This window comes from Phascolarctos cinereus, unplaced genomic scaffold, assembly GCF_003287225.1.
Source record: "Phascolarctos cinereus isolate Bilbo 61053 unplaced genomic scaffold, phaCin_HiC Scaffold_5;HRSCAF=322, whole genome shotgun sequence".
In the NCBI taxonomy this organism is placed as follows: Eukaryota; Metazoa; Chordata; class Mammalia; order Diprotodontia; family Phascolarctidae; genus Phascolarctos; species Phascolarctos cinereus.
In genome coordinates, this window is record NW_027555958.1 from 213,000,940 (window position 1) to 213,024,904 (window position 23,965).

Below are 23,965 nucleotides of genomic sequence, written 5' to 3' on the forward strand. Positions count from 1 at the left end.
CTTGACACTTACTAGCTGTGTGATCCCGGGCAAGTCACTTAACCCCAATTGCCTTAAAAAGTGCTACACTTATGTCCTTGGATTGTCTTAATCTGTAGTTTCAAACTCAAATCAGTAATTAATAATGACAGGAGGTAAGGAGAGTATACTAGTAATGTCCAGAGAAGGCATTAGGGATCCCTGGGGAGCTTAGGTGGCACAATGGATAGAGTGCTGGACCTGGAGGCAGGAAGACTCATTTTCCTGAGTTCAAATCTGGCCTCAAAGACTTGCTAGCTGTGTGACCCTGGACAAGTCACTTAATCCTGTTTGCTTCAGTTCCTCACAATGAAAATGAGCTAGAGAAGGAAATGGTAAATCATCCTAGCTTCTTTGCCAAGAAAACTCCTAAATGGGGTCACAAAGAGTCAGACAAAACTGGAAACAAATGACCAACTAGGGATCTCTAAATAGTGTCTGGCTTGGTTTTAAAGATCCTCCATATGGATACTCTGACACCTTCCATGGCTTGAGCATTTTTGTTCAACCTTTGTGGTGCCCTTGGAATACCAAGCATTTTCAATAATCAAACAATGAAATTTCTTCCAGACTGTAGCTCAAAATTTATATGAGTGGTTTGAGCTCCAATCTGTGGCTTGCTTGTCCTTTAAGGGACAGTCAAATCATTATTCTTTTTGGTTTTGTGGTTCTTGGCAGAATAACTGAATGGCCTGAAACTTATACCACCTCCCAGAATGGTTACTGAGGAATCACATGCTCACTGACAGGATCTGGCCAATTGTGTGACTGTGTCCATATGATTTAGTGGGAGAGCATATTAAATGATATTTAGATCAAGTGAGACTTTCAACACAAACCCAAGCCATTGAATAGCCATTAACTTTAAACTGGATTGGATACTTAGGGAGTTGTAAAATTTGATTTCCAAAATGAGGTGGCCTTCCATGAAACTCAAATAGCTTATCGTTCTTTCCAGGTGTGTATCTTTTGAAACTTGAAGGGTTCACATAACTTTGACTGGAATCCAGATGATTGTCATTCAGTGGTTTTTCACTGAACTGTGCTCCGAGATTTGTGGTTCACTCTAACATCCTCCCCCACGCAAAAATTAAAGCCCAGGCATATGAAACCAGATGATCCAACATATAAGAAAGTTTGCACAAATACTTTGTGTCTCAAAACCACCAAGGCTCCCATAACACTAATTATTATGTGTCTTGATTCCCTGATATGTCAGAAGACTTGGTAATTTCCTTATTGAATCTGGCACCTGGTATGTATTTATTGAATCTAGTCCTTATTCCATAGTGGCCCTCTCATTACAGAGCAACATCCTCTAATACAGTATGTTGAAGTATATAATTCACAATTTTAATAAAAGGCAATGCTGGGAGATTATGGACAGAAAACTGAATTGAGAATCAGCAAGCTGGAATCTGTTACTAGCTGTGTAATCTCCAGCAAGTTATTTAATCAACCAGTGTCTCAATTTCTTCGTATGTAAAAATAAAGAGATGGGCACTTAACCCTTCCTACCTTTCAGAAGTGATATTAGACTAAATGTAAACATTGACAAACGATTAAAATAAGCAAAAACAATCCTAAAAAAGAAAAAATATATTTTCCATGAAACTGAAATTAAATACTTAAGTAATAGAAAATTATCAACAAGAAATCTAATAAAAATGAATGTCACAAGTGTGAAATCTGTTAAACTAAAAATATTTGAGTTTTTATGTAATTAGGAAAAAGCATTATATGAAGTTGGTTCTGTATTATATTAAATAGCTGCTTATATTACTATTTTCTAAATTGTAACTAAAATCATGTTTATGTGTGTATGTGTTCTATACAAGCAGAAAACTAGGGAGTTGTTATTTACTGTAATTTTTGGTTGATAACATTTCAATAAATCTGTGATTATATGAATATGGGTACTTCATCCAACTATGCAATTTCTAACTCATCCATGCTTGTCTATCCTGTGCAACTTTTGTTCCTGTTCTTTCATAATATTCCCATGGGGGATATCTTAACATTTTGTGGATATATTGGGATATGTGTGCTATGCATCAGTTATCTATCACTCTCCTTCAGCAGAGAAATTTTTCATTTTGTTCTTTCAATTGCTGGTCCTTAGAACAACAGGTAGCACATAGTAGGCACTTAATAAATGCTTGTTGATTGATTGGTTCATTATCACATAACATATTTCCTTCTTTTGTGGTCATACATTTTTGTGATGACATCCTTCTCATGAACAATTCTTGCTTGGTAACATGTCTCAGCCTATTCATATCAACTGTACATCTCCTTGCCCTTCAACTGAATTGCAGGTTGTTTTTTTTTTATACAAACTTTGAGATTCCATACAGCAGAATTAGAAAAAGAAAAGCTGTTGTTAAGGAGATGGAATATAACTTAATTCCATTTTCCAGTGGCCTTTTAAAAACCAACATTGTTTTTTCTTACCTATTTATTTTGAATATGTGTTCTTATTTTTAGAAATATGAGTTTGTCCACTTACAATCTTGGACAATACAAATATCCTTTCCATGCCTTAGTACTTAATTAGTTATTGTGGTTAAAAATAATACAAAAAAGTCATTGTTGTTGGTTGCTGTCATGTCCAATTCTTAGTGATCCCATTTGAAATATCCTTGCCAAAATACTGTTGTATGCCATTTCCTTCTCCAGCTCATTTTACAGATGAGGAAAACTGAGGCAAACAGGGTTAAATGACTGGCCACGGTCATACAGCTAGAAAGTGTCTGAGATTGAATATGAGCTTTCCTGACTCCAGGCCTGCTTCTCTATCAATTGTGCCACCTAGCTGCCCCTGGTGTTTCCTCCTCTCTTTTCTTAAAATTCTCTTGTTTTTTTTTTTGTTTCTATGTAAAGCATATTTCCCATTTGTTGCAATCTTCATTCCCTGCCCTCCCACAAAAGAGGCATCTGTTATAACAAAATATAAGGAAAGGAAGAAAGAAAAAAAGTCCTATAGTGCTAAACAGCATATCAAAATATATATTTTTGATTATGTAGCATTTGGTTAGGTAGCAAAAATTATGTAGCATCTTACCCCCATGGTTCTCCATCTGAAAAGGAGAATACAGTTTCTTCTCATTTCTCTTCTTTTCTGGGGTGAAGCTGCTCCATATCATTTTGATTGTTTTGTTATTGTTATTCTTTCCATTTTCATTGTTATTGTCATTATGCACATTGTTTTCCTGGCTCTAATTACTCTACTCTGTACCCCTTCACAGACTTCTTCCCATGCTTCTCTGCAACCATCTTTTTCATCATTCCTTATAGCCCAGTGATAGTCCATTATATTCCTGTACCTTGGCTTGTTGTTTTTTTTTTGTTTATGTTTTTTTGGGTTTGTTTGAGTTTTTTCTAAATGTGTTACTGTACTTAAGAATGATTTTTTTTTTCCCCATCTTGGTAAGGACCTACTGGAGCTTGCATAGCCTTGAGACTCCATGGTCATTTCCATGTCATGATGAGTCTTTAGAGGAGGACCTTAGGACCTTATACAGAGAAAGATTTTATAATTAAAGCATACATTTTCCAAGTAGCTAAAATAGTGACTCTTAAACCATCTGTTTGGTTTTTTTTTTTTACTAGAATAGTGATTTCCATGGTGTAAGGAAATTCTCATAAGGAAGCTTCTTTATCAAGATGGATTGACATCTGCTCTACAACCTATTGTCTTATAGAGTTTCCCTGAGCAGCATGGAGACCCTAAGTGACTTAGAGTAACCTAGAGAGTTATGCCATCAGAGATATAATTTGAACCTAGGTTTTGATGAATCAGAGGCCAACTCACTACAAACTACACCAGATTGTCTTTTTAAATTGCCATAGTTGTCATAACATTTGGATTCAATTTTAAGTCACCCTTTCTTTCACCTTCTAAGAAAGAAAGGAAGAAAGAAAGAAAGAAAGAAAGAAAGGAAGGAAGGAAGGAAGGAAGGAAGAAAGAAAGAAAGAAAGAAAGAAAGAAAGAAAGAAAGAAAGAAAGAAAGAAAGAAAGAAAGAAAGAAAAGAAAGAAAGAAAGGAAGGAAGGAAGGAAGGAAGGAAAGAAGGAAGAAGAAGGAAGAAAGGAAGAAAGAAAGAAAGAAAGAAGAAAGAAAGAAAGAAAGAAAGAAAGAAAGAAAGAAAGAAAGAAAAAGAAAATACAATGAATCTTGAGTGTATAAAACCACTTTCCTGACTGCCATATATACTTTCTCAGCATTCAATTCAATGTAGGGATCATAAAATGGTAGCTAAATATGAACTACTTATGTGTTCATATTTTAAAATTGGATTATAGGAAAATATTGCCAAATTATTAGAAAAATGATCATTGTAGAAGATACTAACTTATCAAAAAATTTTTCTTATTATGAATAATTATAAATATCCTCCTCACACTAGGTATGGTGGTATATACTTGTAATGCCTGCTTTGGGAAGGGTGAGGCTGGTGGATTCCTTGAAATCAGGAATTCTGAGCTGTAGGGGGGCAAAAACCAACTGGGTGTGTGCACTAAGGTTGGAACCAATGTGATGGGTCCCTGGGAGCAGGCGGATACCACACTGCCTAACTAGTTATGAACCAGCCAGGGTCAGAAATGAAACGAGGTCAACTCTTCTGTTCTGATCAGCAGTGGTATCAGCTCTATGAGTAGTCCCTGCACTTTCAGCTTTGTTGAGATAAAGAGATTCTATCTCAAAAAGAATAAAAGAAAGTTTCCCCTAATGTCCTGATATGGAACTTCATTGTGAGGAACAAAATGTGCTATACCTATGCCTGTAGAGAGAAGGCTTTGGAAATTACTACAAAGCTTAGGGAATGGTTTCCAAAGCTTATGGCAATGTTTTGATTATGGAAAGTGTGATGGGCTGTATGTGTGCATTATCATGGCCAATTAGATTAAGTTTGCAGAGAACAATCACCAGAAGCTGTGTCACCAGGTGATGGTATTTTTTGACCACAGAGACTCTCAGGGCAGTTAGGTGGCTCAGTGGATAGAGCACCGGCCCTGAAGTCAGGAGGGCCTGAGTTCAAATCCAGCCTCGGACCAAACACTTGACACGTACTAGCTGTGTGACCTTAGGCAAGTCACTTAACCCCAATTGCCTAAAAAAAGAAGAAAGAAAGAAAAAGAAAAAACACATGTACCAATGTTGAGAGAAGTTGTGATCTGTGTCAGGAGAAGTCCATACATATTTAAAATCACAAATCATTCAAGCAATTAATTTTCTTTAAGTTTTACTGATACTTTTTACACCCCAGGAACTTCCTGATGTAGCTAATTTCCTCTGAAAATTTGAAAAGAAACAAAACTAAATAAACAAAAAAAGCTAAGCAAAATTAACCAAAAACAAAGTTATATTGCGTATGTGACAGTCTATTCCCATAATCTCCCATCTTGCTATAATAAGGAAGCAAGTATTTTGCATCAACTATTCTTTGTAATGAAGAAAAGTTATTAAAAAGTTATTAAGTTATAGCTTTTTAGGGTTGTTCCCACTTGCATGTTTTAGTCATTGTGTATATTTTCCCATGATTCAGGTTAATTTGCTCTGTATCAGTGTTTATAAGTCTTCCATGCGACTTTGAATTCCTTACATTTACTATTCTTATGGGAAAATGGTATCTTGAAGTAATTAAGGTATATAATCTAAGGTTACTTTTAATGCAATTATATATACTATTAAACTGTAACATATCACACAGTCTAGTATATGAAAATATATTTGTTTCTAGCTGTGTCTGCATACAAGCTATTGTTTCCTTAATAGATTTTAAACCCATCAAGTAATAGACTGTGTATTCCACTATTTTTTATCTACTGTAATTCTATTCATGATAATAATGCTCCACTTATTCAGAGGTCAGGCTTCTGACCCCCCCCCCCAAATCATCTATATTGAGAGGCAATAATTTCTTGGCCTCTTGAAAGTTTTTTTTTTCCCTAAAGAGACCTAGTCCAGATCTGCCCTCTTGTTTACTTTACTGAAAAGAGTCTCTTCCCTGATAAATCTCAAATTTAGAAAGTTAGAAAGTTAAAATGTTTTACTATTACTTTGTAGGGAACCCCCATCTTACTAGTGACCCAGTGTCTACTCTAAGTGTCCTCCTCACCTCCTCATTCTCACTCACCACCTCATAACAATCTATTGTCTACTACTAACAATTCTACCTGCATAACATGTCTGTTTCATTCCTCTGTTCACTCTTTGTTCACTTTATAACATTTTTGATGAATGCTACCACCCTGGTATAGGTGGCACAGCTAGGTAGCACAATGGATAGAGCACTGGGCTTGGAGTCAGAAAGACTCATCTTCCTAAGTTCAAATCTGGCCTCAGACACTTACTAGCTGTGGGACCCTGGAAAAGTCACTTAACCATGTTTGCCTCAATTTCCTCATCTTTAAAATGAGCTGGAGAAGGAAATGAAAAACCATTCTAGTATCTTTGCCAAGAAAACCCCAAATGGGGTCACAAAGAGTTGGACACAGCTGAAAAATGACTGAATAAAAACCATTCTGGTATAGACCCTCATTACCTCAAGACTAGACTATTGCAATAAAACCTGGTTGGTCTCCTTGCCTAGAGTTTCTCTCCATTTCAGTTCATCCTCCCCTCATGTCTCAGATTGGTCTTCCTAAGCATCAGGTTTGATCGTATCACCCCCTAGTCAGTAAACTCCAGTGGCTTCCTAACTCCTTGAGGACCAAATATAAAATAGTCAGTTTAATCTTCAAAGCCTGGTCCTCCTCTCTACTGCTTACCTCATACCCTGAGATCCAATGATATTGTCCTTTCTGCTGTACTTCATCTCCCAACTCAAAGCATTTTCACAGGCTATGTCCATGAATGGAATTCTCTCCCTCCTCACCTTTGCCTCATTGTTTCCCTGGCTTCCCTCAAGTCCCAGCTAAAATCTTACCTTCTATATGGAGCCTTTTCTATTCCCCCTTTGTTTTCCTTTTGTTGATTTTCTCCAAGTTTTCCTGTAATCATTTTGTTTGTACAGAGTTGTTTCTATGCTATCTCCCGAATTGGACTATGAGCAATTTGAGAGCAGGGACTTTATTTTGTCTTTCATTTTATCCCCAGTGGCCATCTCCAGTCATCTTGACTTACGTCTTGCCACTAGACTTAGATGACTCTGGAGGAGAGAGTGAGGCTGATGACTATGTGCAGCTCTACCTCACTTAAATCCAATCCACTCACAAATCAAGTCATCACCTCATAATGTCATTGGTCCTTTTAAAGAATGAAGGACTAACAATAATGCCCAGACTTTAGCACAGTGCCTGGCACATAGTAGGCACTTAATGAATGCTTATTGATTGATTGGTTGATTTATCTTGAAATAAATTAAAAAGTTGGGAGAAATCAATGCCATAAAACACATGTACTTTGCTCTAATTCCTCACCTTGAACTTTATTGAACTAGAATTATATGTAAATAAGTTTACTGATTTGATAAGTTTAGTTATCAGTGTTACTAGCCAGTAGTTTACTAGAAATAGATATAGAATTAGGAAGAAGATACCTGTTGGAGGCTTTATGGGTAGTAAAGAGTGACCATTGGAAATGAAGGATTCAGAAGAATTATAAAGGCATTGCACCTTGTGTTTATTCAGTGCAGAGGAAAAAAAGCCAAAACGCAAAATCCATTTCTCAGTGATTAGTGAAAATCACTATATGACAGAAAAAAAAAATCACATTGATCATTTTCCATAATGGTGATCTTTAGTTGTTAAAAAAATGTTATGTTTTCTATGCTCTCCTTTTGAGTCAAAGAAATACGTAATCTGTTTAAGATCTATTTTCATTGATAACAGATAAATTAAAAATAAATTTGGCATTCTCAGGGATATGCACCAGTTGTCTGGAAAATTAATTTATGTATTATACTTCATTTCCTTACAATAGGGATATCCAGTACCCAGCCTCATGTGGGAAATGTGTACTTTTGATTTCCCTAGAGCCTTAGTATCACCAAGGTAGAGGAACAGGAGGTAGATATCACCGAACCATGAGAAAGGGTCATGCTAGCAACATATGGTTATAACACCCTTCCTTCAGCCTTAGTTTTCCTACTTTAAATTCCTGAGAATCCAGTTCTGGGCTATGCCTCACTCCTTATTGAAAACATCCTCAGGTCACAAGTGAACTGTTGGTAGAGCCCTGGCCTACAAGGCACTATGCTTCAGGAGACACTGCAAATGCTTAGTAAAATGTCTTTGAATGTTGATTTTTACTTTCCCCAAGAAATCTAATTGTAGGACAGTGCTTTATTCCCTACAAGACAGCAGTGGTTCAGTAAAGTGTAGGCTGTATATAATATAATCATATTTTTTCCCTGTCCCCTATACATGTAACAAATGGCTCTGAAACCTGTATAAAATTATAGAACATTCATGCTTTTGAAGATGTTTCTTGACTGCCATTTTATTGTAAGATGTCAGATTGAATCACAATTCAAACTCTGAGTGTAACTTGCTGGTATATGAAATTCCATGAAAATGAATCAGTTCTTTAGGAAGTTATCACAGAAACAAAATTGGAAGGCCCAAAATGATGAAACAGCTTTAGTACTGTTTGGTCAACTAAGAAAATAAATTATTACCTCCCTAGGTATGCAAAACCCAGCAGTCTTTATTTCAAATATCCTTTTATTTTAAGATCCTTGAATTTGGAGTCAGATGACTTGATTTCAAATCCTGCCCCTGACCCTCTATGTAACTTTTTAGCATGTCATCTTTCTAGGCTTCAGTATATTTATTTGTATGATAAGGGAATTGAATGTGATGGCTTCTGAGGTACCTTCTAGCTGCATATCCATAGTCTCATGGCCTATGATTCTACCCATGTAGTCTTGCATAACTTTTTGATATTTTTCCCCAATTACACGTAAAAACAATCTTAACATTTTTTTTTCAAATTTTGAGTTCCAACTTATCTTCTTCCCTTCTGCCCCTGCCCCCTTCACTGAGAAGGCAAGCAATTTGATATAGGTTATACATGTGCAGTCATTGCATAATTCTTTAGAGCTCAGTTTCTCATCTGTAAAATGGAACAATTGATTTAGATGACCTCTAAGATCTCTTTTAACTCTAAATCTATGATCTCAGAATCCTCAGAAACTAGAAAGTTTTCAAGAAACTTGAAGCTAACTTCCCACTTGAGTGTAGAAAAGGGAATTCCAAAATAATATAACTTCAACTTCTTAATATACATTATAAAAAAGGAGCACAATTACCCAAATTCAGTACTTCCATAATTCTAAATATCCATAATTTCATTGGTATAGTTCCTCTACACAAAACCTTAGTTTGGAAGTTCTTAACCTGAGATTCATGGATGGATTTCAAGAGGATCCATAGATTTAGATAGGAAAAAATTAAATCTTTATCAACTTCTAACTGAAATTTAGCATTTTTTCAATATATGTTTTTAATATAAGCAATAAAACTATTTTGAAAAGGAATCCATAGGCTTCAACCAGCTTCCAAAGAGGTCTATGACCAAAAAAAAAAAAAAGCTTAAGAACTCCTGGGTTACATGGTATTTGAATAATTTTTTTTTTGCCTGAAAAATACATTATCTTGAAACCAATCTGGGGGTATCTGTCTGATTTTACTTGAGCTGACCTTTAGGTATTATACACATTGTTCATTACTAGTCTAATACTTAGAACCATAGATTCAAAACTGAAGGGATCTTTGAGGTCAATTAGTAACCCTCCTCCTCCCCCTCCCCCACTACTACCCAATCAATTCTGGCCCATTTTATAAATTAAGAAAATATGACCCAAAGAGGAATAGTGAGTTGGCAAAATTCACATAGGTAGCCAGCCACAGAGCCAGGGCATGAACTCTGGTGTCCAGAGCTCTTTCCACTGTCTCATCCTGCCTGCCTGAAGCATGTCTACCTTGGCACAACTTGTTAAAGCTCATTCTTGCTTGGCAGGGTCATTTTTATACTCCGAACAGGAACCTGGGGAGGAATTCCACCGCCGAAGTATTTGGGTAATAAATACAAATCTGTCAACTCTGATTAGCTGTACACCTTCAGGGTCTTCACCATGTCATTTGGGGTAAAAATAATTTTGTGATGATCTGGAAAGTAAAAACAGAGGAAGTGAGAATAGATTTCAAGCCTGGGTGTTTGAGGGTGAAGAGCTATTACTGGGCATTAACTGTTTGATGTCTGTCTTTTCACAGTAGCACAAGAGCTAATTCCTGTGGCCTTTGACCTCTGAGTGTCCCGTAACAGAGGATTTGAATGAATCTGCTGCTTATCTGTCACCCACCACATTTGATATTTCCAGGCTCTGCTTTCAATTATCAGTCATTAGGGACAGCACTGAGTCATCTCAAGAGAAAACTCACAGAACCTTTGACCTGTTTTTGTCAGATAACCACAAATATTCACTGCAGATAAACTATCATTTCATTGTATTCCAGATGTAACTGAGGGGACTTTGTAATGTATCAGCTTACTGTAACCTCTCTCACCTTGAGGTGACTGGAAATGGACTGGTTTACTTTACTGGTCCTGGCGAAGAATTCACAGGGTCAAACAGTGAAATTTGGTCAGATTAGAATAGTTGACCTCCAGCTGTCATGTGATCTGTTAAAGCCCACAGGTTTTTCCACTTAAGAAAAAAAAAAGCAATGAAATACTTACTACAAGGTAATTATCAGAAATTCACATCTACTAATTAACTCCAATATACTTGTAAAATATTGTCTAAAATTCTTAGAAACATACCTTTGACCACAATCAATTGTACTTTTTAAGTTCACACTAATATTGCTTTGTTTGAGGCAAAATTTGAACCCAGGTCTTCTAACTCTAGGTTCAGCACAGTACGCTTCCTTTTGCAAGTGGCAAGCCTCCATTAAATTAGCCACGATCTTCATTAGACAGCATTTAATCTCCATCTGTGCATGCAGTAAAATAGAACTAGTTAAATGTATCCCTAGAAGGTACTACCCTTCTAGGATATTATCCCATAGAAATATCTTCATACTTTGTTGACACTAGCTAGGAAACATTTTATAGCATTAAAGATGGTTCTTTTGTCTTTGCTGTTCAGCACAGAATTAGTTGTTGATAAAACTATGGGCAGTAACATATTTCCTAACTTGTTCTATATGTTCTATTCCCTGATTCCCCACAGGAAAAAAATCTTATAAATTAATATGTCTATTCCTAAGTGCCCATATACATATGTGCATGTGTGTGTGTATACATATATATGTATGTATGTATATATGTATGTATATATGTATGTATGTATATGCACATCAGGATCATTGCACATTGGTTGGTATGATTTTTCAAAGGTTATGTGAGTAGCAAGACTGAGAACTGGTTCCAATGTTCAATTGAGGTATAGAACTGACCAACTAGAATTTTTCCAGTCTGGTCAGTTTCATTCATAGTTATATGGGCCCAACTTGTATATCTTTTATATTTATTCAGTAATCTCACAGTAATTTGAACATTATCCCATAAAATAAATGTAGCCCAGTTATCAATATGTCTATGTTCCAGATAGAGAAGCTGACTTTCAAAGAAACAAAATGACTTACCCTAGGTCAGAGAGCTCAGTTAACTGTTTAAGTAAGTAGTCACTAATTACTGTCCGAGCCGTGGAGAGGAGAGTGAATATTTGCCCAGGAATAGAGATGCTTGGGTTCTGCTTCTGTCTCTGTCTTTTGTTAACTTTATGATTATGGACATATAATGTAACTTTGCTACATCTCTTCAGGAAAAGGGAGATTATAATACTTGGCCTAACTCCTATGGTTATTACAGGAATCAAATGACAAAGAATTCCAAACAGTATCATATTTTATTTTCCTCTATGTTGTTTGTTTGTTGTTGTTAATTTAAACATCACTCTGAACTGTTTGTTGTGTATAATATTATGCTCACCTGATAATAATAGACAAATAAGTCCTCATACAACAATTATTTCAATTTCTGAAGCTAATATTATAATAATAAATTCTTTATGCCCTAAGTTGTCTCTTTAAGAAATAATAATTCAATTATGTAATTATAGATTATTAAGTGGATTATTTTCTAAAACCCATTTAATTTGTGAAAATTCGGCTCAATGAATTTTTAAAAATATTTACATGTAGGAATATTATCCATACAAATCAAGACTATAGATTTTTCAAAGAAAGTCAAAATCATTCTTAAAGACTTTGAAAGAGATAGACACACACACACACACATACATATACACGCATATGTGTGTGTGTGTGTGTGTGTGTGTGTGTGTGTGCACCCCAGAATTATGTATTCTGCTATGATAATACAGGCTCCTGGTATTTCTGACCTCTAAAATTTGCCACGTTCTGCTGCTAGGGCATTATTAACTGATACAAAATGCTTATATCTAAATTACCTAACTCCAAGAATAAGATATAAATTATCAATAAAATTTTATGTAGCTAGCCTTATGTTCCTTAGCAGAATAGCCAATAGGGGATGTTGTGGAATAATAGAAATCTATAACCATTTAACACCTTTTCTCACATTTCTTATAAAAAAATCATAGATAAGTAATAGTCCTGTGAGAAGTCTCTTAATGATTTTTACACTCAGCAGCAAATTATGATCTGTATTCTTTCAACAGCTGGTTGAACTCCTGGGAGAATACTATCTATTCCATTGTGCCGTCTGTTATAGCTACTGAAGTTGTTTTGGTCTTCCAAGTTATAATTCTTGTGTAAGAGAATAAGACAGATTGCATATGGATGTAGTTCCTTACAAATTGAAGTTAAATAGCCATGCAGATAAAACCTATAATCTCCTGTGTTAATTAATTCCTCTCCTCTGATATTGCCAACAGAAACATTTGGTGCATATAATTTTTACGCAGTGCCAGATATGATGAAAACATCCAGACAAAACTTCACTATTTAAAAAAAATCAGTCATTAATTCCTGTTAAATTGTATCTCAACAATAAAAGGCCTCAGTATACATCTTTAAAAACAAGTTTAATCTTTGTTTTAGACAGTGTTGGCTCCCATATACAGATTGAATCCTGTTTCTTTTCACTGTCAACCCACTTATCACTGTGAAACATTCTATGCACTTCATCTCTCCTTTCTACATTGATATTAACCTTGTAAAATAAGAAATAAAATAGCAAAATAGCAAATCTTTTTTTATACACTTCAATCAGTATACTTGGACCATACACCTTAAATAGTGAAACATGTCAGCAAAATGGAATAACGAGATATGGTTAGAAATTTCTTTTCAGAATTACTAAGTCATTTTTAAGGACAAAGATACTTTAAAATACACCTCCCTTCCCTCCACCTACAATCTTCCTCTTTCCCTCCCTCCACCCCCATACACCATGCTATGCATATTCTTTTAGCACCGAGTATTTTTTTTAAATCCCATTATAAACACAGATAATAAGAACATTCTCCCTTCATTCCTGACCTGGTTTAAGTGGTGAATGGTTGGGTTGGATGTCACAGCTTCCATAATCGACAACTGAAATAGCTTCTTAAGTGGAAAACTTCAGGATATATAGCTTAAAATAAAGAATACTGAGTAGAAAGAATGGGAGTGGAGTAGGGAGGAAGATGCTGGTAGCTTTTTTCAAGTATTTGAATGGCTGTCATGTGAAAGAGAAATTAGACTCAATCTGCTTGGCCCCAGAGGTGAGGACAGAAGCAATGGGTAGAAATCACTAACTGAAAAATTGCTTAACTTCTCTTGATCTCAGTTTCCTCATATATAAAATGAGGAAATTGAACTAAAAGATCACTAAAGTCCCTTTCAGCTCTAGCTCTATTATCATAGACACCTGTCTGTAAGGTGGCTCTTTGGAATATTGGTGATGTCTTTGGCTCAAAGACAGAGTAAGGCTGACTGGTCCAAATGGTAATCCATGACCTTGATTCCACTTGCATGGTGTTTTAAGTATCTGAGCCTACTAGCTAAATTTGGCAGTAGTTTTGCATAGGATTATGGGCCTTGGTTGAGGTTGGGAAAGTAGGTTGGGGAGAGATATTTTCTTGCCCTAAGTAAGCTTTGTAGGATGAGTTACATATTTATGGGTTTAAATGAACCAGAACTTTGGCTTGAAGTTAGGAGAATTGACCATTTCTGTTTTCTCCCAAAGAGCATAAAAATTATGGGGAAAATATACTGCATTTATTTGTGAATATTGTGGTTTTTTTTTTAAATAAGAAATGTATCTTTTCCTACAATGATTAATGAAATGATTTGAGAAATTTAAAGATAAATAGAATTTACCTTTAATTTAATTTAAAAGTGAATAGAAGTATATGTTGAACCCTGAATAACAGAAAAACGACACAGCAAATGCATTTAGAGCTAAGAAATAGTCTCAGGAAGACCTACATTCAAGCCTTGCTTCATATATGTACTAGCCATATTACTGTAGATAAGTCAATTAACTCTGAGTCTGCAGGTAGGTTTCTAAGACAAGTCACCAAAGAATTTCTGATCTGCTTTCGTGGAGGGAGTTTCCATACAGGACTTTACCTAACCAATGAAATCAAAGGTCTGGAGTAAAAATGATAGTAACGACACCAAAAACCCTATGAAATAAAGTAAACCATGTTCTATGTCATGCTCTCATTTTACATATCTTTCCATGGTCTCAAATGATTCATTTTTGCATTTCAATGGTTAGTTTATGTTTAGTTTTTAAAAAAGGAAACAAGTTATTTGATGTTTACAAAGAGTTCAGAACAGTAGGGTCTACATAAAACAATGTTTTCTTTTACCCCAAACTTGCATTTTAGGAATGTATTCCAGAATCTTAACTCATTCTTCTAGAGGGAAGCCAGCTACTTTTTCCCCCAAAGAGATCTATGGGTACCTCAAGAGGCTGCAGGAGGATTTTCTGTATTGCTACCAGCTGAGCTGTCATTCCAGTGTATTTTCTGCTCTGTTCACTTCTAGGGATAGCACCACAGTTAAGTTGAACTAGTTATTATCAATTTTTTTTTTTGCAAAAGGATGTCTTCTGAGAAGATATAGCAAGAGCATATATTAAAAAACATTTCCCCTCAACATCAAGGGGTTCACTCACTCTATGCAACCTCTGTTGCTGGGGAGAGTGGGCTTAAACTTAAAACAGGTTTTATATATAATTCATTCACTCCACAAAATTCACTTTGGAATTTGGCATGAACAATGGATAGGTCATTGTAGCTCTCTTTTGGTCTATTGTGGGTCAAAAAAAAAAGATCACTTGGGTCTTTACTGTCTGGGTTCTGGAAGACTTTAAGCTCATACTCCAATTCCCAGACTTTTAGGTGTCCAATTGCCCCGACCTTTTAGAAATTCACATGGTCATCTCCAGTGCTTCTTCATCTAAATGCAGGAGAAAAATAGAACAGAGCTAGGATTAACAGGAGTGCCATTTTCAGGTTGTGTTACAGACCCAAGTTGGGAGATAAAGGCCTGAGACCCTTCTGATGAGAAGGGTCATTCCTTCCATCTGTATTCAGACATAGCTAGGCAGGAATAGACAATATCCAAAAGGCACCAAATAGTGTCTTTTGAATGGACCCCAGTTCTAGCTTAGCAGCCAATCAATAGTTTGTCCTTTTATCACATGGTTAGCAGACCAGAACCAATTTACAAAATGCCTACCCTTGCCCTAAATCAGGGAGAACAGCTTTCCGTCATATGTTATCATGCCTTCCTACTAGCAGGCTCCCTGTCCTCCTCCAAGGGAAACTACAATAGCTGAGCATAGGGCACATGCTTATAAGGACTGGACTGGGCCAGTCCTCAATTATAGGAATGAAAATGGACTTATGTTGTCATGCATTTTGATAAGCATACTGCACATATCATTAGTGTCTTTATTCTTGATATTTGGAATGCTCTACTTGACCTCTAACTTTTAAAATTCCTACTTTCAATGCTCAGCTCAGATAATCTCTTTTAGATGAGACCTTTCCAGACACCCCACTTCCCATCCCCTATCCTGAGGTATGTGTCCCTATTACCTAGTGTTGTTTTTAATATAGTTTATTTATACTCATATACATATGTGATACATATACTGATAGACTGTCAGCATCTCAAAGTCTGGGACTGTTTCATTTCTTTTTTTGTATCCTTGACCCTTACCATAGTGGCTGGCATACAGGAGTCTTAACACATGCTGGTTGATTGATTAGTGGTTTGAACTGGCTTTTTTAATCCTCCAAATTGATTACATGTTGTAGTGGTTTTTATAATAGGCTGCTTGTCCAAAACGAATCTTACAATAATAAAGGATGGTCATGTGAAGCTGTGAAAGTCCTTGATTATAAATGGTATCTGACAAGCCCATTCAAAATCCTTTCTGCTATGAGGAAACAATTGTTTGGATGTGTTTTAGAAACATGTGATGGTATAATGGGAAGAGTGATAGATTTGGAATTAGAAAACCTGGATTCAAACCTCACCTCTGTTCCAGAGTGATCTTGGATGGTGTGAACTCTGCTAGGCCTCAGTTTCCACATCTGTAAAATAAGAGTGTTTGACCAGATGATATTTATGGTCCTTTCCAACTCAAAATTTATGATTCTACATGTGAATGTGTTTGTGGTGGAGATAAGAGCACTGAATTTAGAGGCCAGAGTAACTGGGTTCAAATTTGAAGCTTGCTAGCTGCATGACCTTAAGCAAGTCACTTAACCTCTCTGTTTTTGTATGTAGAAATAATAATAGCACCTAACTCACAGGGTCATTATAAGGATGAAAAATGATCATTTATTTAGAGTGCTTCCCACATTAAAGTGCTAAATCAATATAATTTATTTTTGGTAACTAAGAAGTTTGGAGGAGTTATACATCTCATCTGTGCCATTAAATAAGAAATGGTTTCCTTATATAGAATATAAATAACAATGGATATAGAGTTAATGAATAATTTAGATGTTAAGTAAACAGAGACAACAGAATGTCTTGGCAGGTATAAAGGGGAACACATCCCTTATAATGGGTAGAAGAATATTAAGCAAATGGATAGATTCTGGTTAGGGAGCCTAATTATATAAACTTGGGTGATCTTAGGTAATAGAATAGGATGATTTAAAAGTACATCCACAGTCAGATGACAGACAAATCCCTGAAGACAGAGATTTCCTGAGAAGTGAGTACAAAGGGAAAAAAATACATTGGTGATCTAGTTTGTCCTAGGAAGAAGAATGGTAGGTTTGGAGGCTAGAGACCCAAGTTTTAGTCCTTTAAACTCCCTGAGCCTCCATTGTCTCATTTGTAAGGTGAGAGGAGATCTTGACACCAATAAGATAAGAGTTCAAACTCTGTCTCTGACACATACTGCCTGTGTGACCAAGTGCAAGTCACTTGATCTCTCAATGTCCCCAGGAAAGTCTCTAAGAATATAAGTTACACAGCAAAAATTATGGTAGAGGAAGTTTCCTCCCTGAGAGTTCCCTGAACAAATAAAAACCACATTGGTATAAGGTCTGGTCCGAAAAAAGTAAAGATGTTGAACTGGATGATCTTAAAGTTCCCTTTCAACCCTGGCATTCTATGTTTCTATAAATACCAGAAGGATACTTCTAGCCCATGGGAGGGATGAGAAAAGGTCAAGTTCATATCCAGGACAGATAGAAGACAGTAGAAAAAAATGAGAAGGAGCTTTCGATCCTACTCCTGGTTGCCTTGGAGTTTTCATAATTTACTGTCTACATCTGTATTCCAAAATGACTGAAATTTTAAAATGTAGCCCCAAATGTACTAAATTCCAAAAAGAAAATAGACGTAGAACCTTGTTATGTAGGTGGTATGAGCTACTGAATGCAGCTTTGTACTGGGTATTAGGAGACAGAGTTCTGTCACTAACTTGCTGTCACCACCTAGCTTCTCATTCATAAAATAGGGATATTAATTCTTGTCACCTCCTACTTTCAGTGATGGAGGCAACGGAGATTACCTTATTGAATATTTTGGGCTTCATTAGGAGAATGAGGCTATGTAAATACCAGTCTCATTCCATTACTCTTTCCAAAGTGCCGCACGGAATTTATTGGCACAATTATGATCCAAGTCAGTGGGATTCAGGCATTTGACATCCTGGACAAATCTACAATGCAACTTTATTCTGTGTGGTATGTTTAATATAAATTTTATGAAACCCTTTGAAAATTTGCCCCCTTAGGGTTTAGGTTAAATAGCCTGGATTAGAAAACCGAAAATTTATAATAAAGGATGAAATTCTAGCTTTCCACTTTATTACACTAACATTTCACAGGGGGATTTTGAACAGTAGATGACTTTACATAATATGGATTCAATACTCATCTGAACTATGCAGGTGCACACTTTATAGCTAGTCCTAAGAAACTCCTTGCTTTGCGGTTATTCCCAAGAATACATTTTTTTTCATACTTTTCAAATCGGAAATTAATTGTAAATATGGTGTAACATTATGTAATATCTCAAATCACTTGGAAGTTTGAACTTCAGACTTTTCAGATGTTATCTGAGGACTGTGATGACGGTGATTTCCCTTTTGGGAATGTCTTGTGATGAAGTTTACAGGTCTAAGCAGAGCTGAGTCTACCCATTGGAAGAGATGCAGCCTTCTCAGAAAGCAAATAACTAGAAAACTGTAATATGTATATTACACAACAATGATATATGTATGTATATCTGTATATATGAATATATATCCATATAAATACACATATACACACATTCATTATGAATGCATACATAAGGAAAATACACAAAACTTGCTCAGACATATTTCTATATTCATTTCTGTGTAGCCAGCTACAGTTGGTTGTATGAGGGCTCAAATAACTATAAAACAGAATAAATGTGGGAGTGAAAAGAGGAGAATGTTTTTTCGGGGAAGGTGAGGGCTAATTCCCCCCAAGCACCAAACAAAAAAGTTACAAGAAGATAATATGGAAAATCTAGAAGAAACTTCTGATTCTACTCCTGGTTCCCTTGGAGTTTTCATAATTTATTGTCTAGATCAGCATTCAAAAGTGACTGAAATTTAAAAATGAGAGGGGGAAACCCCTGTGTGGCTTCCCACTGGGGGAAATCCCTGGTTGAAAACCCAGACATCAACATTCTGAGCTTGACTCAGCCAATGGTTTGTTATGAAAGTTTTTGGCAAATCCTTTAATCTACCTATGCTTCAGTGTCTTCATTTTAAAAATGAACCTTACAACATTTCTCTCCCTCTCAAAGTTCTAAGATTATTTATTTTTTCATTAAAAAGATACTGATGACTTATTTTTTACACAACAGTAATTTTTCCCATATAGCCGCTCTTTCCCATTTAACTCTCTCTCATAACACAGAACAGCAATTAAGTAAAACTTATGACTAAATGAGCACACCTGATAATGTATGCAATATTATGCTTCTGTGGTCCCTAGCTTCCCTATCAAGAGAGAAAAGACATGTTTTCATCTAGTTTCCTGGTTCAAAATTGGTTATTGCTGTTGATCAGAGTTAAGCTACCTTTTTGTGGTTAATATTATTACAGTGATTTGCATATTGTTCTCTTAGTGCTGCTTACTTCACTCTGTATCAATTCATAGAAGTCTTCCCATGCTTTTCTGAATTCCTCAGATCCATCATTTCTTATGGTGCGTAGGAATTCACACATTTATATGTCAGGAGTCAGTCATTATCCATTTAGTAGCCACCCACATTGCAGATTTTACTTTCATAGCTTCTACAACAAAAAGGGGAAATGGAAAAATGTATGACAAGTATAAATGGGTGGCAGTATATCCCTGTCAAAATTTTACATGCAAGAAGCAGTAGCAGAAATGATACCTACTGCACATATCATTGGAGACAGAGGAGAGCTGTTTATATAGAGAGAATGAGGTACCATAGTTGGACGTCCAAATGCCATATTGTTACCATCCAGATATTCTGGAACACTGAGTAAACCCTCCACAGAGGCTTTATAGAAAGTTGTGAATAAGAATCATACAGAATAGAAAGCTATGGAGGGGTTGCAATCTGCATTGTATGGAGATCCTTCACTCTGATGAGATGATAGATACATCCAATTAATAAAACAATGAAGCATTAAATGCTAAAAAATATAAAAGGAAAACAACTGAAAATATTAAATAATGCGAACTTTGCAGAACATAACAAAGGGGCTATTTCTTTGGAGTTAAATTTAGAAAAAATCAGATAAGACAGAGAGAGAGAGAGAGAGAGAGAGAGAGAGAGAGAGAGAGAGAGAGAGAGAGAGAGAGATGATAGAAAGATCAGTGATAGAAAGATAAACGATAGATTGTTGTTTAATTGCTTCAGTTGTATCCAACTCATTGTGACCCCATTTGGGGTTTTCTTGGCAAAGATACTGGAGTGGTTTGCCATTTCCTTCTCCAGTTCCTTTTACAGATGATTATACTGAAGTAAACAGGGTGAAATGACTTGCCCCAGGGTCACACAGCTAGTAAGTATCTGAGACCAGATTTGAACTAATGAAGATGAGTCTTCCTGATTCCAAGCCTAGTGCTCTATCCACTGCATCACCTAGATGTCCTAGGTGATAGATAATAGGTACTATATATAATTATTTTTATTAATGCTTTTTCACATTTCTATAATTCTTTATAGGTGACAAAGCACTTTCTTCATAGCAACTTTACAAAATGGGGAGTATATTATTATTTCTTTTCATAGACAAGGAAATTCAGGTATAGAGATTGGGACTTCACTAAAGTCACTTGTAAGCAATATCCTGAACTTTCCCCTCCCAGTTCTTGGGAATGATTCCAAGCTGCTTCTCAGCATTATTAAAAGTCACAGTTATTTCTGGATTTTCTGCGCTATCATATTCTTTTTTTTTTCTTCATGTCTGTATGATAAAATAAGCAATGGGAAAGACAGGAGAAAATATTATTGATGGCACCCCTTTAAATATCAAACAATTCAACAATCATTTATTAAGCACCCATTAGGTGTTGAAGCATTATATGAGGTCCTGGGTTTATAAAGAAGGATAAAAAGAGGGGGGTGAGGCAGGGTGGAGAACTGTTCCATCCCTTTCCTCAATGAGTTTTCATTTTCCTAGTCAGCTAATATTCTTCCTGAGAGCCATGGATGTCCCTGGTCACAGCTTCTGTTTGTCCATTAACAGACTCTCTTTAGTTCTTTTGGGGTGACTGAGAGAAATCAAGATTCAAAAAAGATCGTTCTTTATCTCTTCCATTGAAGATCACTCTTCTTTCTTGCCAAGAATAAACCTCAGAATCATAGAACCTAAGAGTCAGAAACGACCTCAGAGGTTATCTAGTCCAACTTAGTTGAATAAGCATTGTCTCTATAATTACCCTGACAGGTTTCCATTCTCTCAAGATCTAGACTGGGGTCAGAAAAAATGCATATTCTATCATTATCTGTTCTTTGGGGATCTACAGAATCCTCTCTTCTTCCCTAGTACTGTGAGTCCAAGTAGACCTTCTCTTTCCATAATATCCCTTTACCTTCCCCATTACTATTTTTGCCTATTGGGTATCTTCCACCCTTCCCTAATATTAACTCTTTTCTCTATTCTATGATTCTCAAATGCAAGCATTTATGTTTTCTGGAATATTTGACATTAATTTTGTAAATAATATGTTTGTATCAAAACATTCCTGTCTTATGTCATATAGCAAAAATAATAATGTTCATATAGTCTTGTGATGGTGCAGGTAGATGGCACAGTAGAGCATTGGGCCTGGAATCAAGAAGACTTATCTTCATGAGTTCAAATCTGGCTTCAGACACACACTAGCTGTATGACCCTAGGCGAGTCACTTAACCCTGTTTACCTCAATTTTCTTGCCTGTAAAATGAGCTAAAGAAGGAAATGGCGAGTCACTCTAGGAACTTTGCCAAGAAAACCCCAAATAGGGGTTTTACAAAGAGTTGGACATGAGTGAAACATCTGAATGACAACAAAATTCTGTGATCTCACCAATGCGGGTACTCTAACAATACAACTCACAATCAAATCTCTAAATCTTTTTGAATGTTTTCTATGTACTCTCATAAATTTGCCACAACGATCAATCTAACAAGATGGGACCCTTCCTTGATAATTTTGATATCATGAAGACACCCATAGGTTCAAAGGAAAATACTATTCTGGGCTATCAGTTATCCCTCACTGTCAGCACATGACTGTCCTATTTTTCTGAGACATACAACTCAATTCAATTCAATTCAACAAACATTTATTAAGTGTTCTGGGTACTAAGCTAAGTTGGTAATACAAAGGGAAAAAAAAAACAGCCCTTGACTGAAAAGCAGGTGTGTAGGGGAGGGGAGGGAGGAAGGGAGCAGGGGGCAAATGTTCCATGGAGTGGAAAACAAGCAGAGTTGCTGATGGAAAATGCAAAGTTACTTGGAAAGTTCTGAGCCCTCTAATAAGGAAGGCTTTGGGAGGAATTTAATGCCCAATTCCTCCAACCAGAGAGGAGAGGCAACTGAGGGATTTGAGAAGATGTGAGTATCAACAACCGAATCAGTCAGAATGGTGAGATTTTAGGTGATCAGCTTGTTCTTGGGGAGGCATGATGTTCCATGGCATAGAAAACAGAGCTGCTAATGACAGATTTCGTACTTCTCTGTAATTCTTTGTTTCTAATATGTTGCATCAATTTCTATATATATATGTGTGTGTGTGTGTGTGTGTATATATATATATACACATATATATGTATATACATATATATATACACATATATATGTATATATAGATAAATAACTCACATTTATATAGTTTGTGAGGGTTACAAAGCATTAACTCCCATGGTAATTCTGTTATGTATGTAATACATTCTCCCTAATTTCCAGATAAGGAAGATGATTTTTATGTAATTTGTCCACTTTCACATGACTACTAAATGCCAGATTCAGACAGTATTCAGATTCTACATCCAGTGCTCTTTCCCCAACACCATTTCCTTCTATGGAATGTATTCCTGAGGCATGTATTTTATGTCTTCTTCTGGTAAGCCTAGTCAATAGGCATTTATTAAACACCTACTATGTGCTAAGCACTAGGGATTCAAAGAAAGGCAAAAACAGTTTCTACCCTCAAAGAACTTACTGTCCAATAGCAAACATTCTGGCCAGTAAGTCTGTTATTGGGAAGCAACATTTTTCAATAATTGAGATGTCATTCTACTACTTTATATTTCCTTGTAACCATGTATCAGTGTATTTTATTTCCAAACCTCTTTTCAGAAAATAATCCTGTCCTTTTCATAATGTATGTATAATTATCCCCATCATAACAGAAGTTAGAGTTAGAATCCATTATAGAAGGATTGCAATCTTCATTAAAAGAGAGAACACCGAAAGCAAAAAAAAAAAAATCGCAGATCCGTGAAATACCCAAGCATGTGGATTATACTTGACACTGAAACTTATTAGTATGGGTATTTAAGGTTTATGAACCTAACAGTTCTATGAAACAGATAGGAATAACAAAGACATTGCACCATTTTAAATAAACCCAGGGGCCAGGCAGCCTGTTCAGTATTTATCTGATACCTACCAAATTCTGCAGTCTGTAGAGTGCCTGCCACGTTGTCTGAACCTAACCCAAATCGTTGTAATCTATTCTGAAGCCAATCCACTGTTGCACAATAACCTCTATGTAACAATCTGCCCAACATGTAACATTCTAATTTCTTCAACATTTTAAAATTCCCTTAGGAGGAAATGTTCCCTGACTTCCATTGGTGGTTGCTGGTGAAGTTGTTTTGTCTTAGTTAAAGAGCAAACAAACTTTTTTTTCTTTTTCCCCTAAGAAGGCAACATGATGTAAGATAGAGAATATTGATCAAGTAGTCAGGAGTCTTGGCTTCTTCACCTTCCCTCAGGAAAGTCATTTGGCCTGTCTGTAACTCAGTTTTTTCATGTGT

The 23,965-nt window shown here is 36.0% G+C and overlaps 1 protein-coding gene across 1 annotated transcript in view; it reads left to right on the forward strand.

The window, feature by feature from the left end:
* The window catches only part of BMP5 (bone morphogenetic protein 5), a 181,218-nt gene that overhangs the window by 48,728 nt on the left and 108,525 nt on the right, over nucleotides 1–23,965 (forward strand). The window lies entirely within an intron of this gene.